This window comes from Lemur catta, chromosome 6, assembly GCF_020740605.2.
Source record: "Lemur catta isolate mLemCat1 chromosome 6, mLemCat1.pri, whole genome shotgun sequence".
NCBI lineage: Eukaryota > Metazoa > Chordata > Mammalia > Primates > Lemuridae > Lemur > Lemur catta.
This window is the reverse complement of record NC_059133.1, coordinates 67,544,121-67,559,696: the sequence shown is the minus strand read 5'-3', so window position 1 is coordinate 67,559,696 and position 15,576 is coordinate 67,544,121.

Here is a 15,576-nt window from a genome sequence, read left to right as displayed (position 1 = left end):
AAAATACAGCAACACATCAATGTCTGATAATTAAAGACTCTATGTTTCCTTGGATTCATATGCATAACTCTTAGTAATGATAATAGTAAATGAAGGAGCACAATAAATTTGCTAGGAATTTAAAACGTGATCATGCTTCTGAATTGTTTTCAAGTATCCAAAGTATATGGGGTAAACATTACTCTTAAATTTGTGTGATTACAGATAAATCATTGAAAACTGTCAACGAACTGAAAGCACCTTATCCAGTAGATCTAATGATTTCTGCTGATCTAGTTGCAGTCACTTTATTCTTTTGCCATGTTCAGTTGCCTAGGGAGAGAAATGCAAAATGTGGCCACTGCATAAACAGAAAGAAAACCACCATCTTTTTTTTATTTATTATTTTTATTTCAGGGTATTATGAGGGTACAAACATTTTGGTTACATTTTATTTAAGATGGGATGTTTAGATAACCCCTCTTTGTGAAAAAGACATCTGATCCGAGATGAGATGGAATTATAAGGAGATGGTCCCGTGAAGATGATAAAGGGCAGGATAAAGGGCCAGTTAAGACACTGCCACGTGTAAGGCTGGGGCTCAGAGCCACGTGCCCTATCCTTTAGCTGAGAATTGTAACACCAAGTATGATAATCTATGGCAGAGAGGAGTGGAAAATGCTGTGGTTAAGGGGGGAAACTTAGGAGAACAGTACAACGTATTCCATTCTGGAGAGCATGACAGGTGAAAGGAGGTAGTATATCCTCCCTTAAGGACCACAACAATATCTGAACTAACAGGTTGCAGGTAAGAAGACAGGAAGACAAAGGCAGGAGAATGAAGTCAGAGGCTGTCAGAAGTAAGATGACAATTCTAAAGACAATGTACTTTTATTTACATACTTTGGAAAAAATCTATTTCTTCTATAAGGCTGTGATTTTCTTCATGACTGGCTATTTCTTATCCATTTTTCTATTTTTGATGTGGTCTCCTGCTTACATCTTCTATTATTTCCCCAAATTATGTATGATTTATTATACTTTTATAGAATAAATGTTTATTAACTACCTGTAGAGGGTACTCTTGAAGCAAGAGACATTTAGGTAAAGTCTATATGGAATTGCACTCAGGTCCTTTGAAGGGATAAACGTGTAGAGGAGAAAGGAATTGTAGAGTGCAACATAGACAGTGCATATCAGAGACAAGTTTGAATACTTGGAGATTATTTTGAACCACTCTGTATGATCACCGCATTTCCAGAAATCTTGTGCAAAGTATAACCTTTGTCTGGGTTTCACTTTTAATTAAGGTTTGTATCTTTTCCAGACTCATCGGTGAGAAAGGAAAGAGCAATCAGACAACTGGTAAGAGCCAGCATATACAGCACACCAGGCTCAAAATTAGTGTGGCAAAGATAATTAACAGATAATGTCAATGCAATGAAGTGTTGTCACAAGATAACGGTCTCCTGCTGCTATATAAATGTTGAAGTGAAGTCCATTTTTCAAAAACAAATGTCAAAGTTGAGACAGGAATTTTTAACCCATGAATGATTAACCTTTAAACAATGTTCTGCAATAATGTATTTCTAATACATTATACCTTGCTCTAAAAAATGATAGAAAAAGTAATCAATTTTAATAGGGATGCTATAATTGGGCCCTAACATTTATTTGTTGCAATAGTCAATGTTATTGTTATTCAACTTGATCAAAATCTGGCTGTTTTTATTTTTAACATGTTAGAAATATTTATTCTAAGTGTACTTTCCAGTACAACTAGCTTTCATCTTACTACTTGCAGGTAGCTTATATAAGCTCCACTGGAAAATAATGATTAGTATCTGAGAGTCTGAATGGCAGATTATGTCCTTTATTATCAATAAGCATGTTTTATTGACAATATAATATTTAAAAAAATCATTATTACATAACAAGGCGGTGGCTGGGGCTATCAACTGGGATCAGTTGGTTTGAATATGAAAGATGGACTCCTGGCCCTTTGCTATTCTCTAAAAATTGGCTAGCTTGGGAGGTGCAGTCTCTCTCAGGCCAGTAGTCTTTTTAAAATGTCAAAAAATATTAAAATACATAAAATAAGAACATGATTAATGCAGTATAGTTTTTAATTATTTTTTTTATTTAATAGGGACTGGGTTATACAGGGCTGTTATGAACTGCATGGACAACTTCAAATCTGCAAACTAAAATATAAAGAAAAATGTTTAATTACCAATATACAAAAACACTTAAGAAAACAGGAAAACTATGTAAATACAGTAATAAAGCACAAACAGATGAGTGGTGTGAAAGGAGATTCATTTTTTTAGACAAGTAGTCAATAAAATCCTGGCAATGAGCTCATCAATTATTGATGTTATTAAATTTCCCTTTTATCAGTGTCTTCATTACTTGGAAACATTTTTAAAAGGAAACTGTAGGTTCTCTATGTGTGTGCACGTGCGTGCATGCATGTGTACATGCAATTCTTTTCTTGTAAATAAAAAGGTATTATTGAAAGCTTTTTTTTTCCCTTATTGATTCACATCTTTAGTATAATATAGTACAACACCCTAGGTGTTTTTAAACTTAATTAGGCTTTTTAAATTTTTACCTAAGGAATATTCAAAAAAGAGTGTCTCTCTCATGAACTCGGGAGTTCGACATTGTTAAAATGTCCATACTACCCAAAGTGATTACAGATTCAATGCAATTCCCATCAAAATACCAATGTCATGTTTCACAGATCTAGAAAAAAAAATAATTCTGTGCTTCATTTGGAACCAGAAAAGAGACTGAATAGCCAAAGCAATCCTAAACAAAAAAGAGCAAAATGCTCAATGTCACTAATCATCAGGGAAATGCTAATTAAAACCACAATAAGATATCACCTTACTCCAGTTAGAATGGCTTTTATTAAAAAGTCCAAAAAGTATAGATTCTGGCATGGATGCAGAGAGAAAGGAATGCTTATATGCTGTTGGTGGGACTGCAAATTAGTACAACCCCTGTGGAAAATAGTATGGAGATTTCTCAAAGAACTAAAAGTAGATCTGCCATTTTATCCAGCAATCCCACTACTGGATATCTACCCAAAGGGAGAGAAGTCATTGAATCCAAAAGACACCTGCATTTGAATGTTTATTGCAGAACAATTAACAATAGCAAAGATGTGGAATCAACCTGAGTGCCCATCAATTCATGAGTGAATTAACAAAATATGGTAATATGTATACCATAGAGTACAACTCAGCCATAAAAAAGAAAGAATTAATTACTTCTGCAGCAATTTGGAAGGAACTGGAGGCCATTATCATAAGCGAAGTATCTCAAGAAACCCCGTGTACTCTCTAATAAATTGGAACTAATCGATGGGCACATAAGTACACAGAGGATAGTAAAAGTCATTGGAAATCACGCAGGGGGGAGGTGGGAGGAGGGGAAGGGCAAAAATCCATCAACGTGTACAGTGAACACTATTCAGGTGAGGGGTACATTTATAGCCCTGACTCAAGCCATGTATCAAAAACATCCATACTCCCTTAATACTTTAATATATATAAAAGAACTACCATATGATCTAACAATCCCATTTATGGGTATATAACCAAAGGAAATAAAATAACTATCTTGAATAGATACCTACACTCCTCTGTCCATTGCAGCATTATTCATAATAGCTAAGACATGGAATCAACCTAAGTATCCATCTATGGATGAATAGATAAAGAAACTGTCATATATACAGACACTGGAATATTATTCAGACTTAGAAAGGAAGAAAATCCTGCCATCTTCCACAACATGGGTGGATCTGGAAGGCATTGTATTAAGTGAAATAAACCAGTCATAGAAAGACAACTACTACGTGATGTCACTTATACGTGTAATTTAAAATAGTCAAACTCATAGAAGTAGAAGCAGATAATAATGTGGTGGTTGGCAGTGGCTGGAAGGAGAGGAAATAGGGAGGTGATGGTTAATAGGTACAAAGTTTCAGTTATGCAAGATAAGTAAACTCTGGAGATCTATATAGCATAGTGGTTATAGTTAACAATATTGCATGGTATACTTAAAATTGCTAAAAGAGTAGATTTTATGTTAAATGTTCTTGCCAAAATAAAACAAAAAGATAATAATAACAAAGGGGAAAACTTTGGGAGGCGATGGATACTTTTATGGCTTTGATATTGGTGATGGCTTCATGGGTGTACACTTACTCCAAAATTCATGGAAATGTATACATTAAATACATATAGCTTTTTATATGCCAATCATACCTCAATAAAGTACTTTTAAAAATAATTGAACAGTTTTAATAGTAGTTTTGTTGTTATTTTAATGATGCATCAAATAATGTATATAATATATTTTGAACATTAACAATACATTTCTTTTGTCCTTGGCATATGCAGCAGACTTTCTCAGGATAACAAGGAAGCAGGCAGATGGAAAGATTAAAGATGCCTAAAGTATAACCTTTTGCATCAAACTCAAAAAAAATCTCTCTTATCTGAAACTGGCAAGATCACTTTGATATTCAGATTGAATAACCTGCACTATATCTTCTAAGGTAAGTTGATATGTAATTAAGCTGGAATTGTTGACAGAGTAATGAATGATAACATTCAGGAACTCGTTAAACAAATTTTGTTTCTATGAGAAGTAGATTTCTATATTTGCATGAATTTAGGTTATTATATCTTATCAATTCATTGTTTTATTAATATCTTTATTCATATATTCCCTCATCCCCTTAACAAGAATTTATTATCACCTGGCAAGAGAAGTATTCAGTTTGATAAATGACCACTAGAATTGAAGACCTGAATTAAAGGTCTACCACAATATATGACATCAGAGGGATTATCATTTCATTCATAAAATGGTGACGGGAAGGGGAGGGGTTTGGACTTTAATCATCTCTGAGGCCTCTTCTGACTCTGTAAATCCATCTTTTTAATATATTTGTGCAGAGTCTGACCTTTTTAAGTTCAATAAGAAGATAAGAAAATGAAATATTACATTAAAACGACCAGACAAATAACTTTAAAAAGTATTAATCAAAGTTTAGAAAATTGATTTTATAAGCAAAGGGGTTTGCATGTAGAAGCAGGCAGTGAGTTCAGAAATCTCCAGGGGATAATATGGACTTCCAAGTCCAGAATCTTGATCTTGAGTGTCCCTCTGACTCACCCTAACCAAAATCATGACACTTTTCAGCATATAATGTAGAAGGCCAACTTGTTCATTTATTAATTTCCAATCACACAGATAATTCCCAGTGAGTGGTGCATTCCTTACATGTGGAATACTACAGAGAAAACCTACTATCGGTGGAACTTTTTTTCATAGGGGGTACACATGGCCTCCAAGCAGCATTAAGTTCCATGGCCTAATGCATCCACGCAATGAAATCAGGTAGTCTGAGAGTATGTTAAGACTTTATAAATGCCAGCTTATTGACTCTAGCTATCTAGATTTTTGGCTGATCAGTCTCAGTTCAGAATAACACAATACTGCTTAAGCTACATCAATACATTCAACTAAACAATGGTCATATCTTGTGGGCATCTTTATATCTTTTGTGAGTGGCTTTGCACTAATTCAGTAGTATAGGATTTCGGTTATGTGTCAGTAAGGGCAGTATATTAGTCATTTATGTTCAAGGACTTGGGGTGGAGGTGGGGAGTCTTTACTTGCACAGTAAATAAAATCTATTGGGAAGTGATAATATTACTTGAAACTTTTCAAAATTCAATATTAAAATACTATGTTGGTTATTTCTGTGTTGATTTATTGCTTGGCACATTAAGATAAATGATTTATGTTCTCTTTATTAATGAAAACTGCCAATATTTTAGATTTTTAAAAGGGTTGTTTATATGACAGATCATTCAATTTTAAAACCATATGATGGAAATTAACATAATCAAGATAGTGCAATCACATTTGTATACCTTAAAGACTTTTCTCTAGGTTTCTATAATTTAAAAATATTCATTGATTAAATTGTAGAAATTTGAGTCATTCTGTAATAAAATATATTTTCAGATATATACTCTGGACTATATATGTTTTTAATTGAATCATTTTGATAGATATTGTACAGTATGTTAATCACATTGGTAGAGATTGTGAAAATTTTTCTGTATTACTATTTCTGCAAATTTGGCCTTCATAACCAAGAAATGTTGGTCACATTTTTGTTGATTTGTTAACTATTATCTGTCTGCTCCAAACCCAAATTTCTGTCCTTTCTTCTGTGGTTTGGAGCAGGAACCTTGCAAACCATATTACCCAGATTCATTTGCTAGAGGGCTTCTGCCAGTAGGAGGCACCCGGGCAGTGGTTCTCAGCCTTGGCTCTATATTGGAATCACCTGGAGAGCTTTGCAGCTGATTAGTGCTTAATTTCTATGTCCACAACTTCAGATTTCATTGTTTGCAACTGTAGCCTGGGTATCAGGGCTTTTTAAATTAAATGACTCTAACGAGCAGCTAAGATTAAGAATTATTACATTATAGGACAGCAGTCAGGGAGAAGGTCTTCCCTCCTTTTTTTGATCTTTTATTTCATCCGAGCAGCAGCAGTCACTGCAACAGAGGCAGCTGGCTCCTGTTTCCAGCCTTTTTATGTACTTCAGAACCACTCTCATTCTGCCCTCTCAAAGGTACCAGCAAAAGCTGTGTGGTGCTGCTAACCCTTGTTTAGCAGCCTGACAGTTCTCTTTTAAGCTCTTAAGACACTAACAACAACCAAGATGCTTCCCTCCTTCAAAAATCTGAGCACCTATTTTGCAAAGCCTCATTTCTGAACTCCTAATTTCTGAGAACCCAAATCTTTTCCTTTTATTCTACCAACTTTAGGAGTGGTAGCTGATACCTACAGTTATTTATTTTCTCTGATTGACTATAGCATCCCCTTTCGCTCTTTGAACACTTGTGTCACCAATTTCCTATATTAAATGTGGAAATGTTAGATGTCTATTTTCTGACTAGACCCAATTGTAGTTTAACTATTTCTTAACTGTACCAAAGCTATGGCTCTCATCACCATAGACTAAATGGGAAGTTGGAAGATATTAACATGTCTTTGGATTACTCAGTTAGAATTATGGGGAGATTTTCTCCAGCTTTTGAATGAAGACCTATGGGAGGACAGCTGAAGAAAACAGAGAGGCAAGATTTATATTAAACCCTGTGGGTAGGGTGGTGGTGAGATGTGTATAGATGCAGCCCTGTCTCTGGATGGAAATATGATGACATTTATGTATGGTGTTATTTCCAAATCAAGAGACTCTACCCAGAGAGTTTCCTCTGATTAGAAAGAGCCTAAAAGTACTTTTTAAATGAATCATTTAAATAAATGATGTCTTTAACATGGTTAGAACATCAATATAATAAAACAATTGAAATATAAGCTATTAGTACAATCTGCCTTTTATATAAAATAAGTACATTTTGGAAGTTAAAATAAGGAAAATGTATTATTAGTATTACTATCCCACTTTCTGATTGTTTATGGTATTCTGCTTCAGATGTGTTAGGTTGAAAAAATTGAAAGTGGGTAAAAACATTTATTTTGTCTGTTTCAGAATGACAGGTCATAGGAAGTACAATCTCTCATGCTTTTAGGTTCTTAAACCGTGCTCCCAGAGTGAGGAGCGCGTGAACGTGGAGGAGATGTGAAACTCTGAACTTGCCTATATTTTTCTAAGTTACACATACCAACGCCTTCCGCTGCCATTTCACCCTTAAGAAGCAGGTCATTTTTTTTTTTTTTGTCACAGGCTACTTTATGTAACCATTTGAAAAATTATTTTGTTTCTTACAGAGTTGGAGCCAATGGGAGTAAAGAAGATTGGAAGAAGGGAATTAGGGACTGGAAAAATGAGAGGCATGACCCAAGGAAGGTGTTGGGACCTCCCAAAAATACGTTGACCTAATTGAACTTTGGCTTAAGGTAAATTGAATATGTTTCAAATTATAGGCTTTTGTGAAATTTTAGATATTAAGCAATCACATGAGAAGTGGACCATCTGGACGAAGTATAAGACATGGGGATAATAATAAATTGAGTATTTAGTTCAGCTTTGAAGATTAGAATAAATGTCTGTCTTTCTAACCTTTAATGTTAGATTTTGGTTGTAGTGACTGAATTATGTCTGAATTTTTAATGAAGATGTACATTCTCAGAAAGATTACCTTGCTGTCACTTAATGTTAGTGTATTCCTATATGTGGAAGCAGATTTCGTTCCATATCTACCTACCAATCATCTATTATCATCTGTGGATAGAATTGAAATTCAAAAGGAGAAACTTTATCTTAGAACCTGATTGTAATTTATAATATATAATATTGCTTAGGATGGTATGTGGCTTAGTCATAAAAAAGGAAATATGTTATCATTTTAAATTTTGCTTTTAAAAGAACAATAAGAAGTTAAGAAAGTGATTACAATTAAGAACATTATTTTTCAGACTAGCTTTCAGGGAAGTAATTTGACAATATTTTAAATATTCTAATCTAGACATTATATATTAAACATATCAAAACAAGTTTACATATATTTTCCATAGAGGAAATTTCAATGACAATTATTTTACTATTTTCTTTCTATGCATGAGTATTTAGAATTTGTATAGAGACTAATTAGAGCATTCAAATATAATCAGTACATTTTCTGCTTTTCATCCTTTTTTTCCTAAATCAATATAAAATTACCTTTTTCAAGAGGATGAATAAAAGTATACATTATACCATAGTATTATGATTAGTACATTTATGAGAGGTGTTTCACTTTTAAAAACAGTTATTCTTATTTTGTTGCCCAAGAGCCCTATGAGGTGGGTATGGCAGATACTCATGAACTCCATCCTTGCTTTATAGCAGGAGATATTAGAGATATTTTCTAGTTAGGTGCAGAACTAAATAAAGCACATGCATATCTTGTGCCTATTTTCCAGATGGAACATCAGAGTTTACTTTTAAATGGCCATCAGAATAAAAATACTCAGTATAGAACCATTTGACAAAAGCCATGCATTAAAAGTAGACATTAATACTAATGGATTCAAAGAGTAGGCACTAAGACTATGAGAGCTTAAGAGGACAAATTCCTGAAAGCAAGATAACTTAAAGGTAATTTTAAGTTATTTACTTTGTGAAAAATGTACATAGTTGAAAATTTTTTTCAGATGAATAACAATACACAAAGATATGAAATTCTTCTGGAAAGAAAGATAATATAATAAATAAGTAAAATATATTAGGTTGTTCAAAGTGCTTCTTCTCTGATGAATGCCATCTCTTTTCTAATAAAATTAATTTTTAAGGCTGTAGCATCATTCACGTGATTACTCATACAACAAGACCTTAGAATAATCATGTCCTTTAAAAAGTTATAATTGAGTATATTTCAAATGCATTCTGTTTATTAAACAGCAACTCCATCTTAGTTTGTAGCGGAGGGCATTCGAATATATCACAGAACAAAATAATGTAATGGAAAAAAGTAATCAACACATAGAAAAAGTTTTATTTAAAATCTCCTGCAGTTTTAAATAGGACAATTATAAATGGATAGCTGATGAACTGGTCAATAACTTTTTTGAGTTAGTATTTCACACTATAATGAATTTGTGGAAATTTCTGTTTTGTTGCAACCCTCAGATATCTACTTTATTCTTTCACAGTGTGATGCAAATAACCTATTATAATTTGGTAGCAATGTCACTTATTTATATGGATTAGGAATCTAGATATGATAAAAAATTTAACAGCTCCTTAACAAACTCACTATTTCTGTCTGTACACATACTAAATGGATTTGCAAAGCCTTAGAAACTGACTCTTATTTTTTCTGTACAAGTTCATTAAACTATGTATGATATGGAAACATTCTAGTTTTGTTTCTGCTATGAGCTAGATGATAAAGATAAAACTCCTTTATATTGTTATCCTTAACAGAGATAGCAAGACTTCTAATGGATTTAATAACAAGTTTTCACAAGTATTCAATAAAGGAGGTAACCTTTTCCCTTTAGTAAGCCAGTTGTAATAGTTACATGGTTTTATAATATCGAGACAAAAGTTCTTTTGAAGCCTTCAGCTTCAAATTAAGACAAAAATGCATTATTATAAAAAAGACAACCAAATTAAGAATACTGAATAAATGCTGTCAGTTTCTTACCTTTCTAATGAACATATTTTAAATGAAAGCAAACCGTATGATTATCTTAATTAATTTTTGTATCCATCTCTACTAGATGTAAGAATTAGCGATCTTGTGAAATAATATTTACAGGAGAAATTTTAGTGTAGTTTCCCACCCATTTTCAGAATTTCACTGATGAAATGATACTTGAACTCTAATTTTTATTTATGTTGTAAAATCAGTGTACATTTTATAATTTATTGTCCTTTAGTTAAGAAAGAACAGCTTTGATGCTCTCAGTATTTGAAAAGGTGGCATTTATAAATGTAGAATAATGACTCATACACTTAAATCAAAGTTCTTTACATATTTCAAACTCAAGCAGACAAATTTCCCTATTGAAGAAATGATTCAATTTATACAAAATGTACAGCAAGAAAAAGTATGGAGCAAAAGCATGGAGTTATTTTTGCTTTGCATAATGGATGTACATGATGAAAATAGAGCAAAATATAATATTAAGCCAAGCTTCCTGCATATTTCTTACTTTATTCCATGGGAACAAGTTGCTGTCTTGATAGCAGGTAGAAGAGCCAGAGCAGAAGAGATAAAATTTTTTTAAAAGTTACTAGTTCTAGGCTAACATCAACTCAAAATTAACCCCAATTATAGAATAGAAAAATTCATAATCATAATCTCCAAAGACTGAAGATGTTTCTGGCGTTTTGAGGATCCATAAAAATAAAGGGTCAAAGATTTTCTTAAAGTTTACCATTGCATTGGAAATTCTTGATTTAGACAAGATACTATACTGGCAATTTTGACCTTTCTAGAATTAGTGAGTGGAGTTGCAATTTTCCACCCTTATATAAGTTATGTTTTCAAATGGCATTGTGTATGAATAGTTGTTAGCAACTTATGTTCAATTTCCTGTTTGTTCAGATATTTCCTTTGGTGCAGGACATTTTAAATACTTTTACAATATTCTTGTACAATTAAGTAACATTCATTTTTTCACTTTTATAAATGTGGAAACTAAGGCATGAAGAACTAGTTAAGCCCTTGGTTTTCTAACCTATCTCCTGCACAGATAACCATTTCAAAATCTTTAAAATAATGTAGGTAAGGCTAGAAAAAAAAGTTTTCACTTGTTTCCATTTCTAGCTTTGCTTTCTTATTCCCTAGCTCAATATTCAGAAAGATAAGCTTTGCCTGGGGCCCATAAACTTTGAGTTGTCTTTAAAGCAGAACAGCACACCCTGTCTGTGGCCATACCACCCTGAATGTGCCTGATCTCATCTGAGCTCAGAAGCTAATGGCCTGGTTAGTACTTGGATGGGAGAACAACACACAACAAAAAATCAAACCAAAATGAGGTGGAAAAGAGAGTAAAAAGGATTTTAAAATTTCTTTTAGGTCTGCTGACTCATTCTCATTAAGACTATCTTCTGATTCTTAACAAGACAACTGTAATTTTCTTTTAAGCTCTGCTCAAGTGGTCCTATACTCAGTTTTATGACTAATGTGCAGCGTTTCTTTACTAGGACTCTTAAACCAGGTTTTGAGTTAGTAGTAATTTATAAAATTTCAGGTATGGAGGAAAATGTAGAAGAGGTCCTGAAGTAGCTGGCACTGATTGGGAGTTGTCTTATTATACATTCTGTTAATAAAACTTACTTTCAGTGGAATCAAGGCGTGAGTACTATCAAAAGAGAAATGTTATTAAATTGTAAGCTCCCTCAGAACAGTAATTTAATACCTTTATTTCACTCTTTGGGAAATTTTATTTATTCCAAAACTATAGATTTAGGTAGATAGATATGAAAAATCAACGGTTCTTTTCATTTTCTTCACCTATTATGCTTTAATTTCAAGTGAATTGGGTTATCATCATCGAATCAGAGGAGAATAAAAGTAATCAGGAATTTAAAGAAGAATCACCTTTACTATTATTCTCCCTAAACGAAAAACCTTCTGTTTTCAAATCTCTCCAAAAGGAAACAAAAAACATCTTTATTCTGTGGTTGCTTGTATGTTCTGTTGGCTAAGCACAAAGTAAATGTAGGAGTGTATATTGGTTCTTTGAGACTCTGTGTTTGAAAAAGTGATATTAGAATGCAGTGTTCAGGGCTGTTCTTATCCTTGTATTTCCTTTCCCCCTTGATGTGTGCAGAATCAAATTCATCTAGTTGACAAGTGGGTATAATATTAATACAAAAAACACAGTTGCGTAAATACAAAAGAACTTGATCCATTGTGAAATTCCACTCTTCTTGTCGGTTCATTCCACTCTTCTTGTCGGTTCTTGCTTACCCCTTCCAGGTCTTTGCTGCTCTGTTTCACATGACTTACAGAAACCTAACCTTCTTGTTCAAATCAAAGTTCTATCCCGTTTTCCTCCTTAACTTTTTGCCTCTTTGTTCTTTTTTGCCCGAATCTCAGTATGACTTCAGATGAAAAAACAAAGATGATTTGAGCTTAAGCTTTAGGGAAAATTACTGAGAATATACTAGACAAATGAATTTATATTACGCTATTTACTTACCACCCTTCTCTTCACTTCTAATGTATTTATATTTCCATCCATCTTTGCATATCTCAGGGTTCTTGGCTAACTTTCAGATGTCTGATTGATATTTCCAAAACTTCACTTCCTTTCCAGAATGTGTGACCTTATCATTGTGTGTTATTGTCATTTCAAGAGTTATTAACACTCTCCCTTGTTATGTTGTTAGTGTTGTCCTCATTTTCTTTGACTGTTTGATAACTGGAGCTCCTACCATTCCATTCTTCTTGATACTACTTTGTGGTCATTCCTACACCTCCGTGACTGTACATTACTGTCTTCTCCATTCTCCTGATCACGGTTGTTTCCACATCTCAGTCCTCAGCTCACTGGGGATTGAGATGTGGAAACATCTTCGGAATATCATGTTATACTATACTGGAAAGACTACCGAACTTACAGTCACGTATTGAGAGTTCCAGTTCAGGCTCCTTCACTTGCTGCTTATGTCATCCTAGATAAATCAGTTGGCATTTCTGGGCTTTAATTTTCTCATATTTTAAATAGAAATAATGACAATAACATCTAACTTGCATCATTTTTCTACGAAATTCATGTTATTATATGTAAAAAAGGTTCAAAGTTGTAGTTTTGAATGGAACTCCTTGGGGGCAGGGATTATGATTTACTTACCTTTTTACAATCCTGTGCTTACTGGACTGCAGTTGGTCAATAAGTAACTGATGAATAAATAAATTTATTTATAAATGAATTTTAAACTTTAAATGCTAATTCACTCAATAAACATTTATGGAATTCTTACTAGGTACAATACACTTGACTGTAGATTGTAGATAATACAGAACAAGTAAATGCCTTATTCCATGGCGTTCACAGTCTTAGAAATTACAGAATGCTGGAATCCAAAGAGACTGTAGAACCCCTTTGTTTTACATACATGAAAAATGAGAAATAGGGAGGTTATAACTTTTGCAAGGTTGAAAAGCTGTTAAGTAGGGAATCCTGAACTCCAAACTGCAAATTACAGTGGGAAAGACAAGCATGTGTGCAAATAACTTAGTTACACGGCAGATTGTGAGGTGTGTTATGACAAAGACACAAACAATGATTCTGTGGTTATATGAGATTCCACATTTTATGATAAAAACAGCCCCACCCTAAAGGGCATCCCAGATCACCATTTACTATGTCACCTTGAGAAAGCTGTTTAAAGACCAAGTTTTCCCATTTGTAAAAATGATAGAATAATAAAGATCTTGCAATATTTTGTAAGTTTTAGAAACAAAAATAAGCACTTAATGGTAGCAATGAAAGTATAGCATTCCATAAATTTAAACAAATAATCAGATTTTACTATAAGCTAAATGTATGTCTATATATTTATATATATACACACTCATACACTCAGTATTATTTCCTTTCAAACTTAGAAAGTTCCTTTTGTGGCATGGTATCTTACCACAAACCTAATAACAGCTGGGATATTCCTGTTCCCCAAGAATTAGTAGAAGGCAGCATACCCATGGTAGAGGAAAGCCTAGTCTGGATATCTTAAACTGGACCTCAGCTTGGGAAGAAATATTTGAGAGAAGGAAAAAAGATTAAAATTGAAGTACGAGATGGTTCATCTTCCTTCCAGAAGTATGTCTAGTTTAATACATTCCAAAGACCAAAGAGAAAAAAATTGAGCTGAATAAGAATGTAATAGAAAAAACAATCAGCTAAATGAAGAATGAAAATGAAATCATGCCTTAAAGTTACATAACTTCAGTGGTACAGTACAAAGAGTCAGAAAGCAAGCTTCCTTAAATTGACAAAGCCATATATCTTAAAGCTTTATGCAAATTGTATTACAAAGTATAATTTCATTGTCCAAGGAATAAGTGGCAATTTATTCTTTTATAGAAAAACAGCATCTTTTCTTCCTCCCACAATTTATTTTTATTCATATGGTTTGTAAGACACTAATCAAGATTATGCTGCTTTTAATTAAAGTGGAGGGAGAGGGATATGTAGATCCTTGCTGACTTTCAGCTTTGTAAACAAAAAATAGGCAGTTCTCAGAGGAGTGTTGTTAATTTTTCACAAGTCTTTTTATATCTGAATGATAAATTATTTTCAAGAAATCTCAGCTCTAGAATGGATGTTTAAGAGGTTAAAAATAGCAAATAGTGATACATCTATGAGGTAAAATTGTTAGAACATGGTGATGTGTCACATAAAGTATGTGTGAGAAGTGTCAAAAATGATATCTGAGTTTTTGGTAAGTGACGGAGCCCTTCACTACTATGAGAAACAGTGGAGAAGAAGTGAGTTTGGTTCTGGTCAAGGTGCTTTTGAGACATCTACTTGGAACTGCAAATTACATGGTTGGACATAGGCCTCTGGAACTTCATGCTCTCTGAGGAAGGGGAGGGCATAGATTAAATATGGAAAATTAAAGATAGCTGCAAATTCCTTGATACTCATAGTTTTGAGAGCTCTGTGTTCCCTCCTCTTAAATCTGGGCAGGCTCTCTGACTGCTTTGACAAATAGAATATGCTGGAAGTGATTCTGTGGCTGTTTCCAGGCCCAGACCTTAATAAGTTGTTAGTTTCCAACTCTTGTCTCTTGAAGTATTCTCTCAGGGGAGTGACAGCTGCCACATAAGTCTGACTATCCTGAGACTACTGTGTGTGAAGAAGCCCAAGCTCCCCATGTGGAGAAGCTCTGAGCAGAGGCCCAACCAGCCTCCACTATCCCAGCCCCTCCTGCCCAGGTGCCCACCCTGTGAGTGAAGAAGCCATCGTGGACATTCCTTACTGCATAGTGACAGAAATTACAGCAAAACTCTTATCTGAGGCAACATGGAAAATAGAAAATTCACCTGCTGAACTGATGGATCAGCTTAGACAGTTTCCAGAAAGAAT